Genomic DNA, 14,785 nt, shown 5'->3' on the forward strand with positions numbered 1-14,785 from the left:
CGCACATGCTTAGAGACAAATGAGCACAAAATGGGCAGCTTGGGGCTTTTCCTAACATTGCAGGTGACAAACTAGACAGGGTGAATGGAATCAAAGCCTTTCTTTCCTCTCTTGTTGCAAAGCGCTATTTCCTTCCAGCACTGTTAATATGTTTTGAAAATCCACAGAAAGATACAGGAGTACACACGAAACATAGAGGGAAATGTTTTCGTGAAGCTGGAACGTAACAACAATACCATGTGCTTTCTGAACAGGCTTCACAAAAACCAACCCATAATTTCTGACACTGAGGTAGAAGCTTGACGTTTATGCTCAATAACTAGTGAACAGACTAGTGAACAGACTTGTGATTATGGCTGGGCATGACCATGCATCTCTAGATATGGCTCTTTGTCCCTTAGGATAGGGCAGCATAAAGTGAGATTATAAGCTACGTCTCTTTTTCCACTTCCCTTGCCTCAGAAAATGAAGGCCACGTGGGAATATCGTAGCCACAGAAAGGACTCCTACACTAAATGTTGCTTTGCTTTTCCTATTACACATTTCTTCTCTCTGTTTTAATGAACCATGCTGAACATGAGCCACTGCTGGCGTTGCTGGAACAAATTTCTGCCCTGCTGAGGGGGTTGTTCAGGCTCATTTAGGTTTTATTTTTTAAATATCAGTAAATAATAATAATTAAAAAATTTCAGCTATGTGCTAGGAAATTGATTAGGCAAAACAATACAGTTTCATCCTTAGTATAAGATTACGTCAGGGCTTTCACTCTGACGTTGTTGCCTCAAAATTTAGAATCAGCAGTGGTAGGAGCTCAGATGGAGAGGAAGATACAGGCCTGGGGGGAGCACTGTGGGCAGAGGCTGAGAGAGGAATCTAGAAAGAGAAGGGAAGGCTGGGACTGAAGGAAGCAGCTGGTCACTGACTGGCAACTGAGTGGAGCTGAGGAATTGAGGAGCTGAAGTGTGGGAGGAGACAGGAACAGGACAAGGGCAGGCTGGAGGGTCACAGGCAAGCTGGGAGGGGAAAAGAAATCGTTTGATCCAGCACTTCCATCCCAGGAAAGCAATCTTCACTGTGGAGACACTGGTGCTGCTGCACGGTATGCATTGCATGTTGCATGCAAAGTCCCAGGTCCTGCCACCTCCAGGCTGTTTTTGCATGGGATTGGACGGCACCTCTGCACCGCCATCCTGGAGATGGGCAACACAGCCCAGGGAAGAAGGGGGAAATGGTGGCCCCTCAGGACAGGGCAGGGCACAGGGACCCTGAGCACTCTGAGAAGGTGGACATTGCCAGCTTTCTTAAGCAAGGCCCAGCCAGAATTTCTGGGTGATCTCCTGTTAGCAAATTGCTGTAGACCTCCTGGACACAGTGTTTTGCCTCCTCATCCTGTAGCTCATACTAAAAATGACCCCTACTAGCCAGTTGTGCTATGAGACAAGGTGACCCCCTCATAGGAGAAACCACCACCACCAACTCCAGCGTGTACGTCAATACGGCTGATCCCTTTTCAGTGATAGGAAAATCCTGAGAAATCTACTTAAGTTGCTCCAAAAGTAATGCCTTCTATTTATCTTGATGGAAACTACAACAGATACAAAGACCACAATAACACTATCTCACAGAGCACATTATCAGCTACCACACACTCACTATTTTTTGACACAGTCACCACCACTGGCTGTGCACTTCGCATTTTCACCAGCGATGAACAAGACCCTGCCTGCCACCCTCATTTAAAAACCTGCACCAGGGGAAGTGACCCACCGTTACTGTTGCCACTGCTGACACGCGCCACCCACCACCTCACTGTGCCAACACCCACTGACTGGTCTCTGTAAACCCTCAGCAGTGTCGATGAATGTCCATGGGGGCAATTTGTTCCGCGTGGAGGAATGCAGTTACACACCTTTGCTTCACACACACTGCCGTGTCAGAGGTCATGTTGTCAGACTGCCCCTCTGCTGCCGTCCGTCGCACAGCAACAAAATTTAATGGAATATTGGCAGGAAGGTTCAACCTCTGACGGTGTGGGCCAACAGAATAAAACAGGAGGCATCATTTTCGGAGCAGCTCTTGTATATGCTTTATTCAAACAGTGCGAGAAAGGAATTCTGATTTTTTCATGTGGATTTTACTTCTTCTATAGATACTCATTTCATTTTGAATAATATTTATTAATACGTCACATGAAAAAAAAACCCAGAATGAATCCCCTTTGTTTGACCCCTGTGATTCTTTAACATTTTTGAGACCTGCTTTTGAGTGCAGGAATCAGCCCTCCTGATGGTCCATGTGGGTGTAGTTACTGCTTCTTATGAAGGAATTCCCAGGTGTTCAGTTTGCTGCTTCAAAAACAGAGGAAATTTGCACAAAAACTACACTAAAAGATCACTGGGGTTGTAAAATTAAATACTAAAAAATTAGGAGGGACCCATCTCATGCAATATGGAGATGAACAGTGCTTTAGCAATGAAAGGGGGTTACATAATGAAAAAGCTGTTGCCTACCAGACCTTGCACAAGTGTTGAAGAAGACAGAACCTGCAAATTAAGTATGACACTGGGAGAAAAAAGAGAGAAGATGAAAGAGAGAGAGAGAGAGAGAGGATCATGCTATGGTTTAGTCAGCTGAAAGCTGTCCTAAGAGAACTGGAGTCCAGCTTTGCTTTTGCCTCGGAGCTCCTGGGCAAAGCGTGTGAAATCACTCCAGCTGGGTTTTTTTGGGGGTGGTCAGTAGCTGTGCATTCCTCTCCCCTCTGTGCACTGAAGACGAGAAGCCAAGCGCAGTCCGCAGAGCTGAGTGCTGAGTCAATGGGAGGTGTGCTTTGAAGATGAGGGTGTGCCATGAAAGGAGACACTTATTTGTTTATGCTATATTGGGTTCCCCGGCTTGGCATTCACATGTTCACAGAGCACGTTGCATAAAAAGCCTGCCCATGGAGGCTCTGCCTCCATAGGCAGGGCTGAAAAGAGATCAGTAACACAGGGCCAGGGACCACACACTGAACAATGAGGATTAAACCAAAACACTGAAGAACTTGTCAGTAACTGAACACCATGCTCTGAGTGGGGGGCATCTTCGGAAAGAAGATGATGTGATCTCATAATAAAAGACTGCAGCGTATGCATATTGTACTGGTCACCTTAATTGGGGTATTTCCTAACTTTTGCTGCTGGACTCTGCAATTTTAACATTTTAATAATCAATTTAGCTTGTGGTGGTAAATCAATGTAACTCATTTCTAAAGCATGCTGAGAATGTCCACATGTCTGGCTGAATCAGTGACAAATCATATGCCTTTATGTATGGAGAGACCTTTGGATTAAATTCCTTATGGCCATGCTCTTTGGTGGGCTGCAAAATAGTCACACAAGCGTTTATAATAGTTTCAATTCATTATTGTTTTAAACCAGTTTACTCTAAGCTGATGCAAATCTCTCGCAAACACATCTCCGGGGAGACTTTGTGGGAGATTTCCAAAGGCACAAACAGCAGTTCAAGATTTTAACTCTGTGTGAACCAGCAACACACAAGTTTCAAAAATAGGCTGACCTTTTCTTACTTCCTCTGCTCGTAGCAGACCCATCTGTAATTGCTCAGCTGTTCCTGGACTATTTCACATCTACTTGTTTCATCACATTATCTTCAGGAGGAAAGAATTTGGGGGGCCATTTATTAACACAAAATTGCCTTTACAGTAGAAATGCTTTACCTTAGACACATTCTTCGGACATGAAGGAATCCCTGCCATCATGAACCTATTTTAGCTGTCTCTTCTCTAATTGCTGCTCTGTATATCTTTCATTTCCTCTCTTTCATTTTCCTAATATTCTCTTTGTTTTTAACTGGCGAGGCCAGCTCAGCCATCTGGAAGGAGAAACAAACTTCGGGTGCTTCGCCTCGTGCGGTGTTGAGAAAGTTGCTATGATAAAAAAAGTGTGCCATCTGTATCCCTTCTCTGTGTTTTTCATTCACTCTAGGACCCAACGCCCCTGAAGTTAATACGCTCAGATTGCAGATGGGCATCTGAAACACAGAAGAGGCCAGTGTGCAGCCTAGGCTAGTGGCAGAGGCAGAAATAAAGCTTGAGCCGCCTGGTTTCCAGCTCCCTGCTCCCAGCTATGTAGCGGGCAGCAGTGGGTCCCTCAGTTCACATTTCATTTGGAAATTCATTTCCTGTTCTTTCTGGAATTATTTACATGCCCACTTTGGGCACATATACAGTGCATGCCCAAGCATGCATGTATGTGTTCACACACACACTCACACTCAGGGTTTAATGATACTGAGAGTTCTGTTACTATATTTTGTCATGTACCAGTGCTAGGATTACCAGATACTGCCTGGGATACGGTGTTTCCCATATCATGGTTTCGAGCTGCAAGTTCCTTAGTGACCAGGACACTGCAGGTCCTGTGTTTTCCCACCTCCATCTAGATGAGAATTCATTCTACCATGAACAACCATGAAGCCTCTTCTGGTTGTCTCACATCACTGCTCAAGGCTGAGACTACCTAGACAGGGCAGCACGAGTACTCTGACGGATGCCAGTCCTGTTGGGATGCTGCCAGCTGGTGGAACTCTTGCTCTGATGGGTTCAGGGGGAGGCTGCTCCATGCTTATTCCCATTTACCCTTGGGCACAGGTGGAAGAGAACCTGCATCACCCCAGGATGAGCATGGGGAGTGCACAAGGCAGAGCACTCCGGCTGAGGAAAATGATTTGTGTCTACATTTCTTAACGTAAAAGCTGCCAAATCCAGGTAGGACTGAGGGACCAGCACAACAGTGTGATAGCTTTTAGCAGGATGAGGTCGAGCTTTTGCTCTGGCAGTATACAGGTCCCAGGTGGCATCTTTTCAGACACCTTTTTGGAGAAGTGGTTTGCAAGGAGGGAGGATATATTCATGAAAATATTCACAGACAATTGTCTCCAAGAAGTAAAACCAGAATTTGTAATTGCTAAATTATGGTGCTCTTCGAAGGCAACAATATTCTCTGCATCTAAGGAAACAGGCTCAGCTGTGCTGTGGACAGTGTATTGAATACCCAGACATAAAGATGAAATTTGCTAATGACAGGGAAATGGCTCTCATGAGTCCACAGTCCCCCTTTCATATTACACCACAAGGGGTGATTTAGTTTCAGTGCATGACAGATCCCACGAAGGGAATTAGGCTATTAACTTCCAAATGAAAATTAATATAATCATATAAATAAAGCACACTGTTTCCTGTCTGCACAGGGAATAAACACGGCAATTAAAAAAGTCTTACTCGTCTTCCATTTAGCTTTTAACAGACCTCAGCCTAGCTGCTTTCTTCTTCCATCTTCTCTCTTCATAACCATCTCTGCACACAGAGGTCACACACAGTCAACAGTTTAGAAACTTGTATAGCTAAAGGTATGGAGCCCTTCCATAGTGTTAGTGTCATCTGTGAGGGATCAAGGCAAATTAAACAAGTAAAAGTTACTTTTCAACCTTTTCAGTTGTTTCCTGACTTAAACTGATGCAACTTTTGAGTGTAGAGGTGGTCCACGTACCAGCATTTCACTTGTTCTTCTAGGCCAGAAGAGCAGAGCAGTGTTTCTCAGCCTCCCAAGCAGACTTGCCTGCAGATATACAGAGACAGATCTTTCAGAACCCTTGTTCCTCCTATTCAGAGTAATTTTAAAAATCAAAACCAAACATTCACTCAGCAAAAAAGGCTTAATATCTTCAAACCAGCCTCTTGAGAAAGATGGGTGTTGAAGACTTGTGCTTCTCACACTGAATGTAAGCATTCCCCAATTATTTTTCTCTCTCAATCTATTTCTCTAAATACAATTCTATGCTAATTGCATGTATCCTGGCTGTACAATTTATCTGAAATGTTTTAGTTTTCTGTTTAAATCGTTCCTAACATATCCTGGAACAAAGCATGGACTCATATACTAGTAACGTTCTTCAGGATGTGCAATCATACTCACATGAACCTTCCAGCTGTGCACATAAGTCTGTTATCTGAAGATAAAGAACATTTTATTCTTCCGGTATCACTACAGGACACTGTCAGCCTGCCCTTCTTCATGCTCTGGGGAGTAACATGCAAAGGAACTCATTCTAACTTCTCTTTCTTCTCCCTCTCAACCATAGGTCTCAGTACAGCAACTCAAGTAAGGAGGAGAGAGAGTGGGGACAAACATTGTCAGTGGAAACTATACATCCTGAAGAACTCCAGTGACAGATGTGAAAAACTGTATCTGCTATAGTTGTGCACAACTTCCATTGGGTCTGTGACTGCCTGTACTAACACTCCTTTGAACACATATGTGAATACTCTTTTGGAGAGAGGAGGAACAAAAGATCTCATTGAAGACTGAATAGCTTCTCCACTTTAACCTAAACAGAATCAATGCAAACCCCTCCTGCCCCCCAAAACCCCCAAACAAACAAACAAAGAAAAAAAGCCCCAAACCCCAAAACCTGTCCATTTTTTCTTTGTGGCTTACAAAACTTAAACTGAGCTGAAAACCTCAAGTTGCGTTTTGCTGAAGAGCGTGTATGCAGAGGCGGGCATGTGGCTGGGTGTGAGTCTGGTTGTGTTTGAACTTGCAAGCACGTGCTTCACTCACTGTAAGCAGCAATCTCTGCAGCACTACAGCTTGACTACGCAGCCTCATGTAAAACGTACTGTTACATCTATTACCTTACTCTTTCAATTTATCACACTCTTGATTTCTCTGCCCTCTGGGGTTTTTTTGTTTTGTTTACCAAGCCTGGCTTATTTCACTTAATCTTCCTTTCCCACCCTCTTCACACTTCTCCTTTGCCTGTCTTTTACTCTCTTCTTTCTCTCATCACAAGCCTTAATGTCTTTCTAAATTTCTTTCATCTTTCCTTCTTTCTCTCTTAATGTGATTAAGTTCCTCATCTCTTTACTCCCTTCTTCCTTCTTTCTCCACCTCCACCTCCACTTCTTCCCTTTCTGAACTCTGATTTTCTTACTGCAGCCACCACTTTGCTCTCTGCTTTTGAGCACAAAAGGTCTCTGGGTCTATTGGTTAAATCCAATCTGCATAATGTCCTGTCTCCGACTGGTGTGAAAAGTGGAACAACAGTGGATGGCAAAATATTTGAGAGCAGAATACATTTTTTTATCACAAACTGACTTGCAATGAGCCTTTGCTCTTATTCTAGGAAATCCAGTCTCACAATAAGCTTCTCTGACATGCCAGACCTAGATTTGAACTCCCAACACAGTCTTTTCAGCAACAGCACCAAAAAATAACTTTGGAATAGATGCTAGAATAAACTATTGCAAACAGGTTTTATGACACTCTATTTCTTTTACGACCACACTTGTTTAGACCTGCAGTTAGATCCAAACTTTAAGACTGACCTGACTAGTAAAGCCAATACCAGACTTGTCAGTAGCAGAATCAGCCATGAAACTTCATGCACTGTATGGTTCATCATATACATGTACACAGTATTCATGGAATAAATTCATCACAGATAAGGTTGTCAGTCTGAATTTATATTCAAGACAGGCCTGCAGGGAAGTTCACGTTCAGTGAAATTGTTTCCCCTCTCTCCAGAGGGATGGTAGATGACCTCAAATGCAGAAGCAAAGCCAGGGATGAACTCTCTGCAATATGAAGACATGGGCCACTTCTCACTGCTGTTCCTGCTATCACCGTTGGCCATGTGCTTGTTCATAGCATCGGTCTTTGCAGGATAGTGGGCAGTCCACTCAAGGTACTGTATGGCTCAGGTACTGCTCCTGGGGCCTTAGCATGCTACGTTTGGATGTTTCTGTTTTAAACCATCCTCCTGCAGCCAGATGAAAACCTATGGACAGTTGAATTGTTTCTGGGAAGCCCTCTTCTAAACAATCAGATGATGCGCATAACTGAACACGTGGTCCTCTGCATGTCTGCCAAATCGATATCTTTTAACCTTTTGAAGGGAACATGGAGAATTATGAGGACCTAAAAGCATCACACTGCACTGAAAAGTCCTTGAACCACGAACCTGGGGAGATCTCAGGGACCTACTTCCACTGTTCAGAAACCACTACCTAAATCAAGGCAAGAAAGCAGTAACATCCAGATAAATGTATAGAAGGTTTCATTCTCTTTGAGGTAACTCACATTTACCTTTTGCAGCTTTTTCTCTAAACTTGCTGCAATTAGTGCACGGAGACATTGCTTTACTTTGCAAGTGACATCTCAAGTGCCCAATAACCCTCTGGCTGCTGTGGAGCAGCTCTGTGCAGGACTGAGAGTTTGACTTTTGTGGGCGTGACCCCGGCAGGGAAGAAGCCGAATTAGCCTGCTGTCAGTCAACAGCAGGAGGCGGGTCGTTTAGGAGGAGACGGAGAGGCTTGGTCAGTAGCTGATTGGAGGAGAGTGCACTTGAAACCAATCCAAGTAGGGCACGTATAATAAACAACTACTAGAAGAATATAAAACTATATGATAAGAGAGAACGCAGAGCAGTGCACAGTAGCACTTGTATTTCAATAAAGGCTTGGTATGCACACAAGTTGTTGCCGCGTTGTCCGTCCCAACTGATTGCGACAACTGGTGCCCCTAACAGTTGGGGAGAGAGCTCCCAACAGACTTTCTCAAGTCTTTTCTTTTTTTCGTGGGATTCACAATAAATATGGAAAAACTCATAACAAATCTTTTCATAGAGGTGGGGTTTTTTTTTAATATAATTACTTCTGATTTACAGCAGAATGAGCAGTGCATCAGGACACTGTGCCTAATGAAAGTCGAAATGGAGACTCTTGCACAAAACTTACTCTGCTTTTGTCTGGCATAGCTGCCAGTCTGAATGTTCTAAGTGCAACCCCTGATGTCATTAGCAGTGAATACACTCGGACTGGCAGAGGCGAGAATTTCCCTTCCTGGATCAGGGGATAGTCATGGGACATGGCTGATAAGGTATAATAAGTAATTTCATTGTCATTGACAGGTTTCTGCTTATCACTAGTTCAAAAATCTGTTATGAAAGTGTACCAGGCACAAAGCCCTTCTAACCCCCCTGTACAGTCTTACACCCTATATATGCCACCACGTGCTGCTTTACTGGGCTTTAGGGAAAGGGAGAAGTGTTAATCTCAGCAAATCTTCATTATCTCTGACCTTATCCATATGAGGAGTGGGAGAAAGAGTCTAAAACTCACCAGTGGACTCCTGCACTAAGTAAATTAAGTGAAACTGTAACCTTCTTTTGTCCTGTTCTTTTTTTCCCCTTACTTTTTCCACCAGTGCACCTTCTGTGCAACTTCTATTGGCAAGTACTTAAATCTTAAAGGCAAGCCACAGGTGGAGAGACTCTCTATCCATTTTTTCCAGCTCTAGCTGCAGAATTCACCACCAAAATCTCCTGAAAGTGAAAAAAGCCAAATTAGTTTTTTCCTTACGTAGTCTGGCTCTGTTACTCGGCAGTTACTGAGAACAGCCAGGCTGCTTTAAGCTAAACTACACTAAATTAGGAGCTGTTTTAAGAACGTCCTTTGGCTTATTTTCCATTATATTAACACTTCAGACTACTCCATCTGCTTACAAGATGGGTGTGAGAGAAGAAGAGAAACACAGCTGGCCCAGAGTGGGAAGAATGTAAGTTTAAACAGCCTCACCCCTTCCCAAATGTCTTTTTGGCGGTACTTTGTGACTTTCTGGATATTTTCAGTTCTCGCTTTCTTTTACAAAAGCTAATCATACCCAATTTAATTTTTATAATAAAAAAATGAATTGAGAATTGCTGCCAGCTCACTTTACTGCTGCTGAAAATGCACTGGTATTCAAGATTAAAGGGGAGAGAAAGAAAGGTCCTGTAAGATGCCCTAAGAAGGAGAAACTAATCCAATATATTTAAGTGTGAGGATGCTAACAGTTGCAAAGAAAAGATGTTTTCCTCTATCTTTTGCTTTAGTAGTTCTTCCTAACATTGTTTCTTACAACTACTTATTCATAGACAAATGTTTTATTACTTAAAACTTCAAACTTCTTCCTTTGTAAGGCATGTAAAGAGCCAAATTCAGGGATATATTCCAGAAGTGATTGGAAGAGTTTGCACAATTTCTTGCCATGAGATCTTCAATTACATGCCCCAGAAAGCGTATCCTTCCACGGCTCATTGCTAATTTCTTCCCTGAACTGAGACAGACCAGCTTGCAGTTTCTTACAATGCTTTAATGAACCCTAGCCATGAACCTGGAGGCACAATGGGTGACAGTCTCAGTCAGGTTCAGCCTTGGTAGCTTGTAGCCAGATTACAGCCATCGTTTGCTGCCACACAACTTAGGTTGTTCCCAGAGGTATCCCAGGAACCAGATGAGAAGAGGATGAGATGCCTTTCTAAGCTTCACCTATTGAAATATATCCTAAGCATGTACCTAAACAAGAGCAGCTCACAGCAGATTTTATAGAGATTTAGCGTATGACGTGTGCTCTCTGGGATCCCATCAGCTCAACTTTCACTGACTATGCCCAAGGGCTCTTGACCCTGGCTCCTTTTTGACTAGGGGTAGAAACCTAAGATGCGGCACCTCCCAAAGGCCACCAATTAATGGCTCAATAAACTGCGCAGTTCGGCAACCTTCCATCTTCTTTTCAAATGAGTAATGATATCACTGATGATCATGACATTTAAATAATCTTATATAATGCGAAGTATCATTTTTGGACTAAAGGAGCTCATTTACCTTCCCAAGCATCCTGGCTGCTGATTCCTATGAGTATCTCCCACTCACACATGGTCAAGTCCCACCTCTAAGTTTTTCTTGGCAATTGTGAAAAAAAAATTGCTTTCCCGCTTTCCAGTACAACCTGAGATTGTGCAGAGCAGAACAAGAAAGACACAGGTGCACTGAAGCGTGCTTCTTGCAAAAGAGTATAGCACCCTTTCCTCACCTTGCTTCTGTCTCCACTGGCTGACTCTTTTCATCCCACATGCAACAAAACCAGTGCAGATTTCAATCATATATTGCATCCTGGCCTTCCATTCTCTTGGTAGATAGTCTCAACTCTTATTTCCAGTTCTGCCCCCCCCTTTTTTACATGTGCAGCTTGGAAGAAAATGTTAGTTCAGGCTTCCTTTAAGGTTTGTTCAACCAAGGAGACTATAAAACGAGTATGAAACATTTTTCATACAACTCAGAATTAAACCATCCTTTATCAGAGAAGAATTTCCAGGCTCTCTTGCAGTTTAAGGCAAAGACCATCTCTTTAGCTGGGCTTGTGTCCAGCCCAGAGTCATCCTGCTTTTGAAGGTGCAATGAATACAAAGGATCTGGCATGCACCGAAAACTGGTACTTTCTTTCAGGCTAGGATTTCAGGAAATAACTAGGGAGAGCACTTTTTGCCCTTAGTAACTTCCTATACTCATTACAGGGTTTCATGTCTGGGTGGAGGCTGCAAAGGATTATGGACAACTTGAAACACTGAAGTCAGAAGTGCCTGAGGCACCAATTTCCCCTTCCAACTAATCCATCACTCCTGCTGTGATTTCAGAGAAGTGATACAGCAACCTGTCTCCTTAGAAGAAAGGATGGCCCACTGCTGTCTTTTATATTCTGTTGAATTATAACACTTTCCTTTTTCATCTGGCCTTTCATCACAGACTTAAGCGTTTTTCTCCATGTATACAACTGTGCAGGTTTCTCATTCATTATCTACACAGAGTTGGCCGCACTGAGCCCATCTGCAGTCCTTCCTCTCTGCTCCCATAGGACCTTCTGCGGAGCAAAGGTTTTCTAATCTGGAACAGACTCTTGATTCCTTACCAAAACCTCACCACCAACTGGTGGTGTAAGAGTGAACAGAAAGAGATTTTATGCAAAAGTGCTGCCTTCCTCTTCATTTCCTGCCATCCACAGCAGCAGACATCACACTACCTTCAAACGGTGTAGTAGGGTGTCGGAGTAAAGCAAGAGAGGGCAGTTCTTCTGGCCTTTCACTTTGCATGTGGTCAAAGCAAAGCATTAAAATTGAGGTATCGGTGCAATTTGGATGTTTTTAGCATGTGTTTTATACTGTGCAGTGGAAAGTTGCACAGCGCTTACTCTTTTACCCTGATTAAAAGGGACAGAATATCTCAAATTCTGCAAACATATTAATGATTTTACAGAATATCGCACACTCTGCAAACACATTAAAGATTTTATCAGAGGTGTCTGGAGAGATTTCAAGGGTAATTCATTAAAGCTTTGATATAAATGCAAATTATTGAATCTCTGCTCAAACAGGATTATATTTTGTAGTCTTAAGAGGAAAGCAAATGCACGGGTGGTGCAATAATTTTTCGTTCAGAGTGTACAAAAAAATTTACTTGTGAGGCAAAAGAAATATTGTGTACTTGGTGTTGCAGGTATGTTGAATGTGTTTTCTGAGTTATGGAAGTTGTTGTCAAGGTGGCTTACTGTCAGCCTGCTTCCTTTCTGTCATTAGATCTGCTGCTTTGCTGTTGATGCTCCATTAAATTCAGAGGACTGCCTGCCCCAGCTCCTGTCTGAAAGTCCTCAGCGAAGATTTTTGAGCAGTGTGAGATGTAGTAAAGTTAGAGAGACATAATCATGAAAAACTCCACAGCAGAAAGCAGCTCCAAGAACTTGCCTCTGCCCCACCCACTTCATTCCATTTCCCTCTCAGAGGATGCTGCACCCAGTCCATCATTCAAACCACCCATAGGAATGTATCAGGAAATTAAAAATGTGGAGGTATGGGAACACAGATTTCAGTAGTTGTTCAGAGTGCAACTATTCCCTGATTTATTTAATCAACTCTACCAATGGATAGGCCTAATAAGGTCACCATTCCTAAGTTTTATTTCTTTATTTGAGGAATATGCATCAGTAAAAGACCCTTGGAAGTGCCTCTCTGCTCTCCTCCATTTTAGTCTCCTAAGAGCAGAAATCTGGCATGGGTTTCATTTCACCTGTCGTAGTTTAACCACAGCTGGCAATTAAGCACCACACAGCAGCTCACTCACTCACTCTCCATCCCCCCAGTAGGATGGGAGAAAGAATTGGAAAAGAAAAAGTCAAACTTGTGGATTGAGTTAAAGATATTTTAATAGGACAGGAAAGGAAGAGGAAATAATACTAATACAAAACAATTGCACACTACCTGCTAACCGATGCCCAGCCAAACCCAACGCCACAACGCCCCCCAGTTTTTATACTGGGCATCATGGCATGTGGAATGGAATAGCCCTTTGGCTCATTTGGGTCATCCTTCCTTGCTGTGTCCCCTCCCAGCTTCTTGTCCCCTCCCAGCCTCCACTGGCAGGGCAGTATGGGAAGTTGAAAGGTCCTTGTCTTTCAGTATAAACACTGCCCAGCAACAACTAAACCATCGGTGTGTTACCAACATTATTATCATCCTGTGTGCCAAATGCAGCACTGAACCAGGTATTAGGAAGAAAAATAACTTTATTCCAGCTGACACTAACTCAGTTAATACAGTTCTCTCCACATAGGCTGGTTACCATTAACTTCCTTTAGAGTCCACGCCAAGAAACAGGCACTTCCTTGGTGCAGTTCACGATCAGCTTTGGATGAGATATATTTTTTCTTCCTTAGACTACAAAGAGAGACCAGACAACTAGCACAGTTGAAGAAACCTATATTCCTCACTTCTCAGCTTAGGGGATGACAGATCCCACCCCTGCAGCCTGAAGCTGAAGTCTTGATTTTCACTGTCCAAAACAAAAATAAGATTTGTAAACTTCCCGACAGGCTGGAGGCTGCCACGGAGGGCAGCAGAATACCCCCACGCCTCATACTTTCTGAAAGCCAGTATTTAAACATGCAGATGGCATGGTTACTGAATACAGTGAAGAATTTTGCAGGAACAGGAACAGTTCACGGCCTTTTTGATTCAGCATCTTCACATACTGGATAGTCCTTTTAGTACTGACAGTTCTTTTGACTGAGTACAAAGACATTTTCTCCTCCTGGGTAGTCTTTCCCTTTGCAACTGTTGATACATAACGCTGCAATAACCACTTCTGTTTGCTTCTCACTATCTCATTTCAAGATATCACGGGTTGAATATGTTTTCTTAAATGCCATTTTATATGCTTCGATTTATTTGCATTCCTTAAGTACAGTTACAGAACAAATTTGAGCATTTCGCACTGTTTTGCATTCTTTTATTCCTCTCTTCACTAAAAACTCAAATGCTTTGCTTGTTCAGCAGCTTTACTGATTACTTAGGGAGTAAGTAATCAGTAGAGTTTGGGAATTTACTTTACTGAGAGTATGGGAGTTTGTAAACTTAACTCCCATACTCTCAGTAAAGACTCACATATCTTGCCTAGAGCTGCATGTCTGTGGCATACTCTTTAATGCTTTCCTGCACCTGTTAGATTCTCACGAGAAAAATGAATTTTTCATAAGATGCATTCTTCTGGTGGACACAATAGGTTTCAGTTTGTGCAACGATCCTATCAAATTCTATGCAGCTGTGAGTATGATCTAGATGTAACTGAAGATATATAGGACATTTGCATCATCAACAATAAAAAAAAGAATTATTTTTCAATTAAGAATATTTTCAAGCAAAAATTTCTTGGCACTGTTCAGTGCCTCTGTTCCTCTTCCAAACATATATAGCAAAAAAATCCTATTGAAAATGGTATCAGGATTCCACAAAACTCAGACCTCAGTTCAGGATATAGTTTCATGCTGGCTGGGCTCATTAGTTGTGCTGCGTATGTTGTCCTCATCAAACACTGGGCAGGTGCATTTCACAGGAAAACAGAAGTCCCTTGTATCTGCACTCT

The sequence above is a fragment of the Buceros rhinoceros genome, unplaced genomic scaffold (genome assembly GCF_000710305.1).
Source record: "Buceros rhinoceros silvestris isolate BGI_N320 unplaced genomic scaffold, ASM71030v1 scaffold202, whole genome shotgun sequence".
NCBI classification, from domain to species: domain Eukaryota; kingdom Metazoa; phylum Chordata; class Aves; order Bucerotiformes; family Bucerotidae; genus Buceros; species Buceros rhinoceros.